The following is a 12,364-nucleotide window of genomic DNA, read 5'->3' as shown; positions in this document are numbered from 1 at the left end:
CCATGTGGAAGACGTTCAAGTGTCCAAGACTCATTGAGTTCCAGAGCATCAATTTCTTTTCGCATAGCTTCACGCCGTTCTAGAATTTGAACTGCCTGCATATAGGTGCCCGGTTCATCCACCATAGTCACAGCTACCAAAATTTTTTGATGCGAATAACTAAACTTGTCACATGATACATAATGTGTTATAGGATTATTAGGAATGTGGCCTAACTTAACCCAAAAGCTAGCTCAAGAGTTAAGGATTGCCACATCCTTTATATACTACCCAAAGATCTTAATCTCAAGCAATGTGGGACATTCTAATAGGCCTCCTCGAGATGTGGGTGGGAAACGGTCCAACGGGAAACAGCCCAAGCCCAACATCTCGGAAATACAACAAGACATGCCACTTATATGGGCCACATAGGTGGGAAACCATTTTTGTGGGAATTTGCTTGTTGGGCCAACCTTGGGCTCTGATACCATATTAGGAATGTGGCCTAACTTAACCCAAAAGCTAGCTCAAGAGTTAAGGATTGCCACATCCTTTATATACTACCCAAAGATCTTAATCCCAAGCAATGTGGGACATTCTAATAAGGATAGAAACTAGTACCTGAATATGTTGGAGTGGACGTAGGCTTGAGAGAGACGAGGGTTTCAACTTGACGTGCAGAGTAAGTAACATAAGCCTTTAAACAAACAGATTTCATTTTTTTTGATGGCCTCTACCTAGCGGTTCAGTACCAATATGAAAACCGTCAGTCGTGACAGGTAGAGGAGTGTCAGAGTCGGTAGAATTATCAACAAAAACATCATCGGAAGCATCATCAGAAGTAACAACAACCGGCTCATTAGTAGATAGTGGTTTGTCCGAAGAATCCAACGGAGCCGATTCTGGTGAGTCACTCCCCCTGTTAACAAGAGTGGCACGACGGGTGGAGCAGGTGGAGAATCAGATTGTTGCGCTTGTGAGTATGGAAGTGTGTTTTCATTGAATATAACATCACGAGAGACAAAAAAAATCTTGTTCTCCATATCGTAAACACGCCAACCTTTTTTATTGTGAGGGTAGCCCATGAAGATGCACTTTCGTCCTTTCTCTTGAAATTTATCATGCCTAGAGGAGTGTCGTTTTGCAAAACATAGGCAACCAAACACTCTAAGATGATCATACTTTGGAGGAGCAAAGTGAAGAATCTCATACGGAGTTTTACCTTGAAGTAATGGAGTAGGAGTACGGTTGATTAAGTATGTAGCGGTGAGTACACTTTCTCCCTAGAACTTAATGGGAAGATCATATTGAAACAATAGAGAACGCGCCATGTTGAGAATGTGACGGTGTTTACGTTCAACTCTGCCATTTTGTTAAGGAGTGTATACGCATGAAGTTTGATGGTGAATACCATTATCCTTGAAAAATGTACGAAGACTAAGAAAATCATGCCCATTATCGCTACGAACGACTTTAATCTTTTTACCAAATTGTTTAAGAGCCACTGCCACAAACTGTTTAAGATGAACCGCAACTTCACTTTTAGCTAGAATAAGATAAGTTCACACAGCCCGAGAGTGATCATCCACAATCGTAAGGAAATAGTGTGCTCCACAAGTAGAAGCGAGTTTGTAGGGTCCCAGACATCACAATGGATCAAAGAAAAACATGCGTCTACTTTATTAGTGCTTTCGGGAAAAACCGATCTTGTTTGTTTAGCTTGAATACAAACTTCGCAAAAACCACTACTATCACTACTATGATGTTCAAAATTGTCTAAAGTAAATAAAAAAACTAGATAGAATCATCGTAGATGGCTGCCCCAAACGCTCATGCGAAAGAGTTCTTGTGGATCTCTTGACATGATTAACATTTGCTGAAACTGCGCCACGAAAATGATAAACCCCATCTCTCTCTTTACCTACGCCAATCAGCATCTTCGAAGTGCGGTCCTGTATAACACAAAATTTATTAGTGAACAAAGCATAACAAGACATTTCGCGTAAAAGTCTTGATAAAGAAATAAGAGTGCAGGAGAGATCGGGGACATAAAGAACATGATTAAGCTGGACGTGATCGATCCCTCTTTAATGGCAAACGTGTGTTTCCCGTTGGGAAGAACAAATAATACTTTGAGGAATGTCATGGGTATCGACGAGTAGATCATCGTCTCCAGTCATATAATGAGACGCTCCGGAGTCAAGTAAGAACTCAACACAAGAACGCTTACCGGAAAGTCTGTCGTGGCTCATTGAATGCTCTGATTTCAAAATACCCTTAATCGCAGCCCAGGTCTCCTTGCTCACATCGGGCAGATCGGAGAACTCATCTTCAAAAGCAACTTGAGCGTTGTTAGCTTGGTAAGAATTACGACCACGACCTCTTCCTCTGTTAGAACCACATCCTCTTCCTCGAGTTGTTTTGACACTTGAGCTTCCTCGAGGAGTAACATGTTTCTCTATCCACCAATTGGGTAGGCCGTGAAGCTCGAAACATGTATCCACTGAGTGATTGGTGCGTCCGCAGTGAGTGCACGGTCCTTGACTAAGTCGAGTGACGGATGCGATGGCGTTAACACCGGCTTTTACAGCAAATCCTACTGCCTCTATCCGTTCTTCTTTGGACCGAGCAATTAGTAGATGTCTTTCTTTAGCAACAACTTCAGAATACACTTGATCAAGAGTCATCTCGGTGTCGCGATTAAGGCGACTAAGAATATTGGTACATGTGGTACCGAATCGAGAAGCGTCGAGGCCCATGAGAAATTGATGTATGCGTTCGAGATCTCGACGTGTTTGCTGCTTGATACGTTGAGGGCAAGTCGGAGAGCTACAACAGTAGTCAATGAATGGTTCATAATCATCGAGATCGTCCCACATAACCTTGATCTTACCAAAATATTCAGCGACATCTTGTCCATCTTGAGAGCAACCAACAATAGATGATTTGATTTGATGAACACGAGAAGCATTACCTATAGAATATCGAACTCGAAGATTGTCCTATAAGACTTTCGCGTTGTCGACGAACGAGATGGCTTTCTGAATTTTGGGGTCTAGACTCGCATAGAGTCATCCACACAACATCGAGTTGACTTGTATACAACGTTGGTAATCCGGAGAATCAGAAGGTGGTTTTAGAAGAGAACTATCAATAAGACCAAGCTTGTGCTTGGCTGCGAGATTGTTGCGTGCAATCTTAGCCCACTGCTCATAGTTTTCCCGTTAAGAAGAAAAGATGTAAGAACATGGTGTGGTTGATCTTTAGATGAAAGGAAGTATGGAGAAGATGTTATTGATTCTTTAGCAGGAACAATAGTTCCACTCATAGTTTAGAAGAGAGGTAGATGTAGAAAAATAAGAAAAAAAAATTTGTGTTCTTCGTGGAAGAGAAACACAATTTTGTGACGGTTTAGAATTTTAGAATTTTAGGGTTTTGGAATCTAGCTCTGATACCATGTAAATCTTAGATAATAGGTTATCAAAGTTGTGTTTATTATTTGATAAGTAAAGAGTATATATAGTTACATAAAACTTGATGCCCAAGTAGAAAATATTTACTAAAGATATTAATCGAAAACAATCCTTATCCGTAACATGTTTTCAACCAAAGCCATGAATGTGTTTTTGGTTCTTAGCTTCGGAACGAGAGAAAACAGTTTGAGAGAGATTAGTTACTTATGGAAGTAATATGTTTGTTTCGTGAGAAAAATTTAAAGAGGGGCTACGATAGTTTATATAGAGCCGAGTTTTTGCTTGAGATAAACCCTTTCCTTTTGGGATTTGGAGATTTTGATAATTCCTAGTGTCTATTGATGTTTCGCTTATGTATTTATTTTTTGATAAAGTCGGTTAGGTACTTTCTTTCCCTTTTCCCATATTTGAGCGCAATAGTTGAACAAATATAAAGCATGAAGCATTACGTCAAACGTGCTTACAAGATGACGTGGGTCCTAAAAGAATAAAAAATAAATAAACGACGTCTCTCATTTAAAAAGTTAAAAGCAATGTCGACTTAGCCAACAACGATAATGTGACATAATATGACATTTTTATGTCATATGTCATAATCTGTTACTGGATATGGGTATGATTTTGGAAATCACAACGGCAGAATAGGTCAATTCTCTTAAGTGGAAAATATATACAAATTGACCAACATAAATTCTAAAATAGAAATTAAAATGAGTCAGGGGAAGCTGTTAACTAAAATAAATTCGACAATTGGATATCTCCTTAATTCACTTGTAACATAAGTGGCACGCTCGGTTCCTTTTAGGATAACTGGTTACCACTTGAATACATTTAAGTTTTAACGTGAACATTTCATCTTCGAAGATTTTGGGAAGCTTCTACCAAAGACCACAATAAACTGTCTTTCTAAAGATAATGCACTCACTTTTTTTTTTTTTTTTTTTTTTTTTTTTTTTTTTCTCTTAGAATTAAGTGAGAGATAATGCACTCACTTAATTCTAAGAGAAATGGAAATTTGAAAAATGAGATTTAGATCAATGACACCTATTCTTAATTCTAAGAGAAATGGAATATACTAAAATGGTTCGACATCGAAAAAAAAAAAGAGAACAAGAGGTGACCGACTCCAATGTGATTTTTTAACGGAAAGAGATTCACTAATGCATGCCACCTCTATTTCTAAAGGAATTAGGTTTATGAATATCTTATAAAATGGAACGACCCTATAGCAGAGTAAGAGAGTAAACATTAGGGCAAAAACCCGAGAAATTATATTATTACCGCTTCAAAACGATTTTGTAGAGCAGCCATATTATCACAGTAGAGATATTTTGGTGGATTGAAAGGAACTCTGAGAGTTGTAAGAAGGTAGCTAAGCCAAATCAACTCTATGGTTATCGCACTCATTGCCTTGTACTTAGCCTCTACATAACTCATGGAGACAATCTATTGTTTCTTCGATTTCCAAGTGACTAGAGACTGACCAATGAATACAGCAAAACAAAGTCTCAGATCTTTGTGAATCAAGACAAGCACCCAAGTCAGAGTTAGAGATATTAGAATATGGGCTTCCAACTCAAAACCAATTGGCAATGAGTGGAGTGGCCCATATCCCTTATATATTACTTAGGATCCCTTACAACTTCCGATGTGGGACATTATGTCCTAATAAGAGAAACCACGAAGATCAAAATTAGCATCACTTCCATATAACAAACCTTGACCAATAAAGCCTTTCAAGTATCGTAAAACCTTATGAACAGCCTTGAGATGAATGTCTTTTGGAGCAGTAGAATACTAAGCAATCTTAGAAACAACAAAGGTAATATCGGGTCTTGTGTTGTCAAATAATGTAACTTCCCCACTAGCTTGTGGCATTGCTTAGTATCTTCAATAAGATCACTACCATCACAAGAAAGCTTATGATTCGGCTCCATGGGAATGGATGAAGGTTTGCAATCAGAAAACTAGTAGACTCTAGCAAGTCAAGAACATATTTCTTCTGACTAAGAGTAATTCCTTCATTGTTCATGGCAATCTCAATGCCAAGGAAAAACTTAGGAGGACCAAGATCTCGTAGCTGAAATGAAGAACTCAATTGATTCTTCAAATCATAATCTGCATCATCATCATTGCTAGCAATCAATATATCATCCGCATACACCAAAAATACCAAGAATGTTTCTCCAAATTTCTTCACAACAATGTGTGATCACCATGAAATTTTCAAAACCAAAACCCATCAATATTGTAGAAAACTTGATGAACCATTATATTGGATGCATGTTTGAGACCATAAATCGACTTATGTAAATGGCAAACAACATTTGGAGACACATCTTCTCCTTGGAGCTCAGCATAACCTGGTGGAAATTTCATGTAAATTTCCTCATCGAGGCCACCATTTAAAAATGCATAGGATATGTCCGATGATGTAAGGACCACTGCATTTTAGGTGCGAGGGAAAGAAAAAGTTTCATTGTTGCCATCTTTGCTACAAGTGAAAAGGTATCTATGAAATCTATTCATTCTTGTTGAGTATATCCCTTTGCCACCAAGCGTGCTTTATGTCGCTCAATACTTCCATCAGCATGATATTTGATTGTGAATACCCATTTGCAACCCATGACAAACTTATCAGGAGGTAAGTCACATATATTCCAAGTCTCTGTCCTTACAAAGGCACCAATCTCCTTTCCCATAGCATTAACCATACCTTGTATACTTTCCGAATACTTTTGTGGTAATTTTGTTTTAGTGATGATATTAATAAAAGCACCAAAGGCTGAGATAGATAGGAATAAGAAATATAGTTTGCTAATGAATATCGAGAAGTTTTAATAAGAGGAATAAGATTATTATTATTATAACAATGAAAATCCAGCAAATGGGGACGCATATTTCTCTGCCCAAGTTGTTTAGATTCAAAGGAATAGAAACCAGAGACCTGAATTGAATGAGATTTACGACATCCTAGATCAAGATGAGAGCTAGAGAATTGTTCGATATTCTAGACCATTGTCCAATCCTTCAGCTATTCAAGCTCAGGTTGTTCTCACTTCTAAGGCGTTGGCTCATATCAACATAGATCTAGTTATAGGACTCGTAGTTATGGCTTGAAAGTACCAGGAGATTAATTAAAGCAAAGCTTCCTTTTAACCCAAGTATCTCTTAGAGAATTAGGTTAATTGTTGGAAGTTGAATTCTTATTAATCCAAAGAGGTCTTTATATAAGATCCTTACAAACTCTTTAAAAAGGAAAACACCAACACCGTATTTTACTATAAAAACGAAATTACTTAATTGCCTTAATGCTAGAAAAAAATACCAAAACATAAAATATTAAACCATATCATTGGAATGTTGAAACTGCTCCTAAAATTAGAATCTTTCTTTGGAAAGCTCATAAAGGGGCTCTTGCAGTTTACATACAGATTAAGAACAAGAGAAATCTTGAGTGTTTGATGGATGTATGTTTTGTGATGCAAAGATTGAATGTATTAATCACAGCTTGTTCCTTTGTCCTTATGCAAGACAAGTTTGGGCCCTTTAATTTCTAACAGTTCATCGCTTTTTTGGAATTTGGTAACTCAAAATTTGAAAATAAGTATCATCTATTTAGCTTAAAGAATATGGAAAAAAATATGAAGAACTTAATTCAGCATTTGCTTGGATTTTGTGGCATTTGTGGAAAATCACAAATTGCTTGCTCTTTGAAGGATTCCATGTACCTCCCAATATCTTAATACAAAAAGCTTTGGATAATACTAAAGAATGGTCTTTCGTGCATTTTCAGGATGACATTAAGAAGAAAACCTCATCACTTAAAAGGAAGATTTGGCAACCTCCTTTCCTTGGTGAAGTTAAATGCAATATTGGTTTCTCTTGGTGTAATACCTGTGACTGTGCCTAAGACTCGGACGGATGGATGTGCAATTTAACCCGCCGATCAGAGCACAAAATAAAGCCAAGGAAAGGCATGATTAGTTCAGCCATTCTGTAAGCTAAGTCATGAGCAAGGAGTATAAGTTAAGATCGAGTCGACAAGCAAAGAAATGATTCTCCACCAGACTGGCAAGCTTAGCTAAGGCACGACTATCAGCAAAATTTGTTAAGATAAGTCGAGAAACCACTAGGTTAGACCTGAAAAATAATCTAGTTTAAGGAACCTTAGTTTTGGTCTAGGGAAAATCTTAGAATGTCGAGGAGAGTTCATTTGGGGTAGTCTAGTACAAGTAGGTACCGTGTTTGATGGATAGTGTCAGCAGGGAACACGGATCGTTAAGAGTATAAGAATATGCTCTATAAACCTGTGCCTAGCACTTATTATAGACCTAGCAGAAAGCGGCATCATCAACCTACTTGAGACATCGGTGACGGAAACTGCCGCATCAGTGTTCTCGCGGATCGGTGGCAAATACTTGATTTTGCTAGCTTAAGGGAATTGACGGCCAATATTGAATCAGGGCTGAAGCTTTTCAAATCCCTAGTCGTCCTTATCCATTTAGGGTCGAAACTTATCCAATTAAGGTGATGTTTATCTATTAGGGTGAAGTTTATCCGTTAAAACAGGTGGTAGCGTCCGAAAGCATCTTCTTGTCTGCACGGCTCCGGTGATCGACATCTGCCCTGCCATGTGTTGTGACGCCGTATGCACGCAACCACCTTCTGCTTCCGTAATCGACTTACCTCGCCTATAAATATTCCAGTTTCGCCATTTGATTCCTCAGACCCAAAACACTTAGAAAAATTCCAGTGTGCTGGAGAAACCCTTGGGAAGCCTTAAACCGTTGGTGATAGTGGATTAAGGGTAACAGATGGTGTAGCGGGACTGCCATATGCATTCATGTCTCTTAACGGTTAGCTTCATGTCTCTTAACGGTTGCGAATCTCTTTCCGTATGCCACCTGCCCAGAGAAAGGCTTTTCCGTACTAGAGACATCAATTTTCAAATAAGTTTAGACATATATGTATCAAACTGATCATGAGAATCACAGCGTGGAGGAGTTTTTATGAGTTTGCTTTTCTGTTTTGGTGTAAAATAGGAAGCTGTATGTAATCAAAGAATTTCTTCACATGCTCAGACTCCAAGACATATCTGAATCAAAGAAAATTATTTTAGTAATTATGTTGTTGAAGTAATGATCACAATCCACATTCAACATTATATTCCTCATTGGTAAGAATAGCAAAAGACACAAATCTGTCAAGTGTAAGATACTAACCTAGTGACATTCTCCTTGTTCAGTAGTACGCAAACAAGTTTAAATTTTTTTTTTGAACTTTTCATTGCTTCAAACAATTGATATAAGACAAGACCTTTTCTTAGGGAGCCTTTCGTTCTGCAGACAAGTTCTTCCACTCTTCTTCGTTGCTTTCGCAACTTGTACTCACAATTCATCTGCACAACTTAACTTCTAGAGCTCAAATAACACTAAGACAAGAGACTATAATAATTGCATTTTACATTACTTACCTCATAAATTGTGTTTATCTTCTCGTAAAGCAGCACTAGTCTCTAGTTACCATAGATTATGTAGGCAGATCCGGGTTGTTAAGTCTTCAAGGGGTCTTTTAGCTTCCTAAAAATGAGAATGTTGTCAGTTTGTTTGCTGGTTTTACCATAAAAACAGTTTGCGAGTGAAAAGAGACATGTATTACTGTGGTCCCATGATCTGCATCAAGCCAGTCCTTTAATGTGTTGGTAAATTCCGGTTGAGTAAACGTACACCAGAAGAATAAATAGTCAATGTCGATGTCAACTTTCTTTTTTGTCAAAGGAAATACAAAATGCAAGATAGAGCTTTTGTCGATATTTAGGGCTCAAAGGATGGATCCCATGCTCTCAAGCTTACAAAACTTCCAAACTCTCGTATAACCCTACCTTAATAGCTTGCTTGTAGCTATATAATCCACTAGCATGTGTAGTCTACGAAAAAGACAAAACCAAATTTTTTGAAATTATACTAGTCTAACGCAAGACCTTCATAGCATAATTTAGTCTCAGAAGAATAGTAGTTTAGAATTTACCAGGATATTGTCGAAAACATGCTCCATTGTAGTTCAACAGAAATGGTGCCACTGCCACTGTCTTAGCCAAGCAACACAAACAACTATTACACTGCATTAGTTAACAGATTAAACAGAAGAGTTGGAGTCGAATAAACAATCGAGGTTTCCTGCAAGAAGAGACCAGCAACTTAAAGATTGCGATTGATTAAAAAGGCACATTGAAAAAATTCAAAAATGACTATAGCCAGTTAATGTATCTAAACCAAGTCCCATGTAAGGTTAAGGAAAGATGGATTCCAAAACCACAAACTTGTATATAACACATCCATGCATCAAACTTTTCACATGTAACAAACCTACAATAAGAAAACACAAAATCCCAACCCATGATAGGAGCCTAATAGATCAACATAGCATACATAAACCTTATTATAAGAAGCTTAAGAAAAATCAATCATATAAAGTGCTTCTGAACTGTATAAATATATACATACATGCCTATAATAAGGTTTTCGTCAGCAATTTTAATCAATATTAAGACCACAAAAAGAAGAGGAAAACTGAGAATTGATATGGATCACCAAATTATACACAGAGCAACTGTAAGAACCTGAAATGCCTCCATAGTATTAGTATGCAACAAATTAAAGAGAACTTACAGGAATTCTGGAATGCTTAGTAATTTGTCCGTTATGGGTCCAGAGAAGAGTTTATTCACTACATACTTATGAATCTATATTTTGTGAGAGAAAGAAACATATAAGTCTTGAAGAGGAAGAATGTAATGCCCCTAACCTAAACTATGACTAGGCCGAGTGGAGGCTAACGCCAAAAGATGAATCGGAGCCAAAAGACCATAAGGGAATCGAATGGAGCTAAGAAAAGACTTGTCCTAGAAAAGTTAGACAAAGCATCGAGGAAGCTTGAAGGAAGAGATAGTAAGATCGTTAGGATTATAAGGAGAAACTCTTGTCGGAAACTCAGAAAGGCCATCACTGAAAGGTAAGGTGGTTGGATTTATCATACTTGGGCAAAGTTAAGGATGGATATTGAGAATAAATGGTTTTTGGGCGAGGGATATAAAAGTTGGGCGAGAGAAAATGAGTTTGGGACGAAGGAATGCATAATTGGCCAAAACGGACGACCCGCGGACGATGCTTAATCGATCCGCAGCGAGCGACGGACCATCCGGTACGATGCATGTACGGCATGCGGACGTGTGCTCGGCCTGTACGGACGTGTGCTTGGACCGTGAGGACGTGTGCAAGGACTGTGAGGACGTGTGCTCGGACCGTGAAGGAAGTTTGCTCGGACCGTGCAGACGTGTGCTCTGCTCCGTGTCCGTTCAAGGTAACGCCACACCTGCTGCCTGCGTGCCTGCTTCACCAGAAGCTGCTGGGTGTCGCCACCGGAAGCGGTGACTCAGCAACACATGTCGCCGTCGGAGGCAAGATCAGGGGCGAGGTGGTTGCGAAGCAGCTTAAAAACCGACTTAGTAACCCTATATAAACCCTCATCGTTCATTTGAAATTCTCAACTAAAAATAACAAACGACCTTAGTAGTGTTGAGAAGAAGTTCCGAGAAAAATTCCGAGAAAAGTTCCGATTCCGAAAGTTGGTAAGTTTTCCGATTTTAGTTTAGTTTTAAGTAATCGTCGATTAGTTTCTAATTAAGTAGGTTATAATGTGTTAGATAACTGCTTAAGATGAGTGAGATACCTATGGAACCAAGGAGTAGTAGAATGAGTCGTTTCCCGAGAATGAGTGGATCTCCGGTAAGTTCGGTACATATGTCGTAGCACATGTTTAGGTGTTTATTCATTCAATTTAATTATGAAATTACTAATAGAGGTTAATGTAATGATACTTAGTGATATTTGTGATTGTTTGACTTGTTGAGTTATAATGTTAATGCATGATGTTCATTTTTAATATACACGTTATGTTACCCGTTTTCCGACAACGTAACCGTTATGCTACCCGTTTTTCGGTAACATAACCGTTATGTTGTTCAATTGTTTGTTTGTGTTGTTGTTGTTAGATGGAATTGAATAGCTAACTAGCATTAGCCGAATCAAGTTATCCCACCCGTCTGCTGTGCGTTGCGTGCAACTCCGTAATGCTATGGCTTACGAAGGCTCAGGGCTGGCTTGCAACCGACCGGGCGCAACATGACGATGTAGTATAAGGGATGCAGATCTCTTTTAGACTTACGTGTCTAGGAATGTAAGGCATTGCCTCTGGGATGACATGAATTCGTAGAGGCCTAAACTAAAATGGAGTAGAAGCATGTTCATAGAATCGTCAAGTACTTGCATTGTTTATTTCGAGTCTTATTGCTTCTTGTTTGTTCCGTTGCTTGGTTATTTGAGTTTGGGATTTGGGTAATGGTAAGAGTGATTCCATAGAAACCCCGGACTAACTGAGTAATCTTAGATTACTCATGATGCTACCCTTTTAGTTTTTTGCAGGAAACCTTAGCGGGAAAACCATTAGAGGCTGCAATGATCATTAGACCAACCAGCTTAGATTTTTACATCTCTTTGTAAATAACGACCTGTTATACAAGCTTTGGTAATGTTTTACTCATATATTATACTATGTAAAGACTCAAAATTTATAAAGGAAATGATTAAACCAATGATATTATTAGTCTAGTCAAAGACTAACACAACTCGCATTCGCGGAACAGGTTGTAAAGCCTTAGGCCACGAACGTGAGGAAAATATTCTTGCGGTTGGTCGACTTAGGTTAGCGGTTTTTCATCTGTGAGCTTCGGCTGACTAGCTGCGGAGGTCTAACGTGACGCTTCCGATTCGTTCTTATTTCTAGGACAGTTCGGGGGTGTTCCAAGCGTGGTATCAGAGCATAGTTAATTTATGCTCATGAGAAATCATGTT

The 12,364-nt window shown here is 38.4% G+C and overlaps 1 long non-coding RNA gene across 1 annotated transcript; it reads left to right on the top strand.

Annotated features, from left to right (window-relative positions):
* Positions 1-9,186: 9,186 nt before the first annotated feature.
* LOC110228940 lies at positions 9,187-11,396 on the top strand. Its single transcript, XR_002332445.1, has 2 exons — positions 9,187-11,082; positions 11,158-11,396. It is a non-coding gene; the product is annotated as an uncharacterized LOC110228940 (long non-coding RNA).
* The last annotated feature ends 968 nt before the right edge of the window (positions 11,397-12,364 follow it).

This window comes from Arabidopsis lyrata (assembly GCF_000004255.2).
Source record: "Arabidopsis lyrata subsp. lyrata unplaced genomic scaffold ARALYscaffold_4, whole genome shotgun sequence".
NCBI classification, from domain to species: Eukaryota; Viridiplantae; Streptophyta; class Magnoliopsida; order Brassicales; family Brassicaceae; genus Arabidopsis; species Arabidopsis lyrata.
Note: the sequence above shows the minus strand (reverse complement) of the source record. Positions and strands in the feature narration are given on the sequence as shown.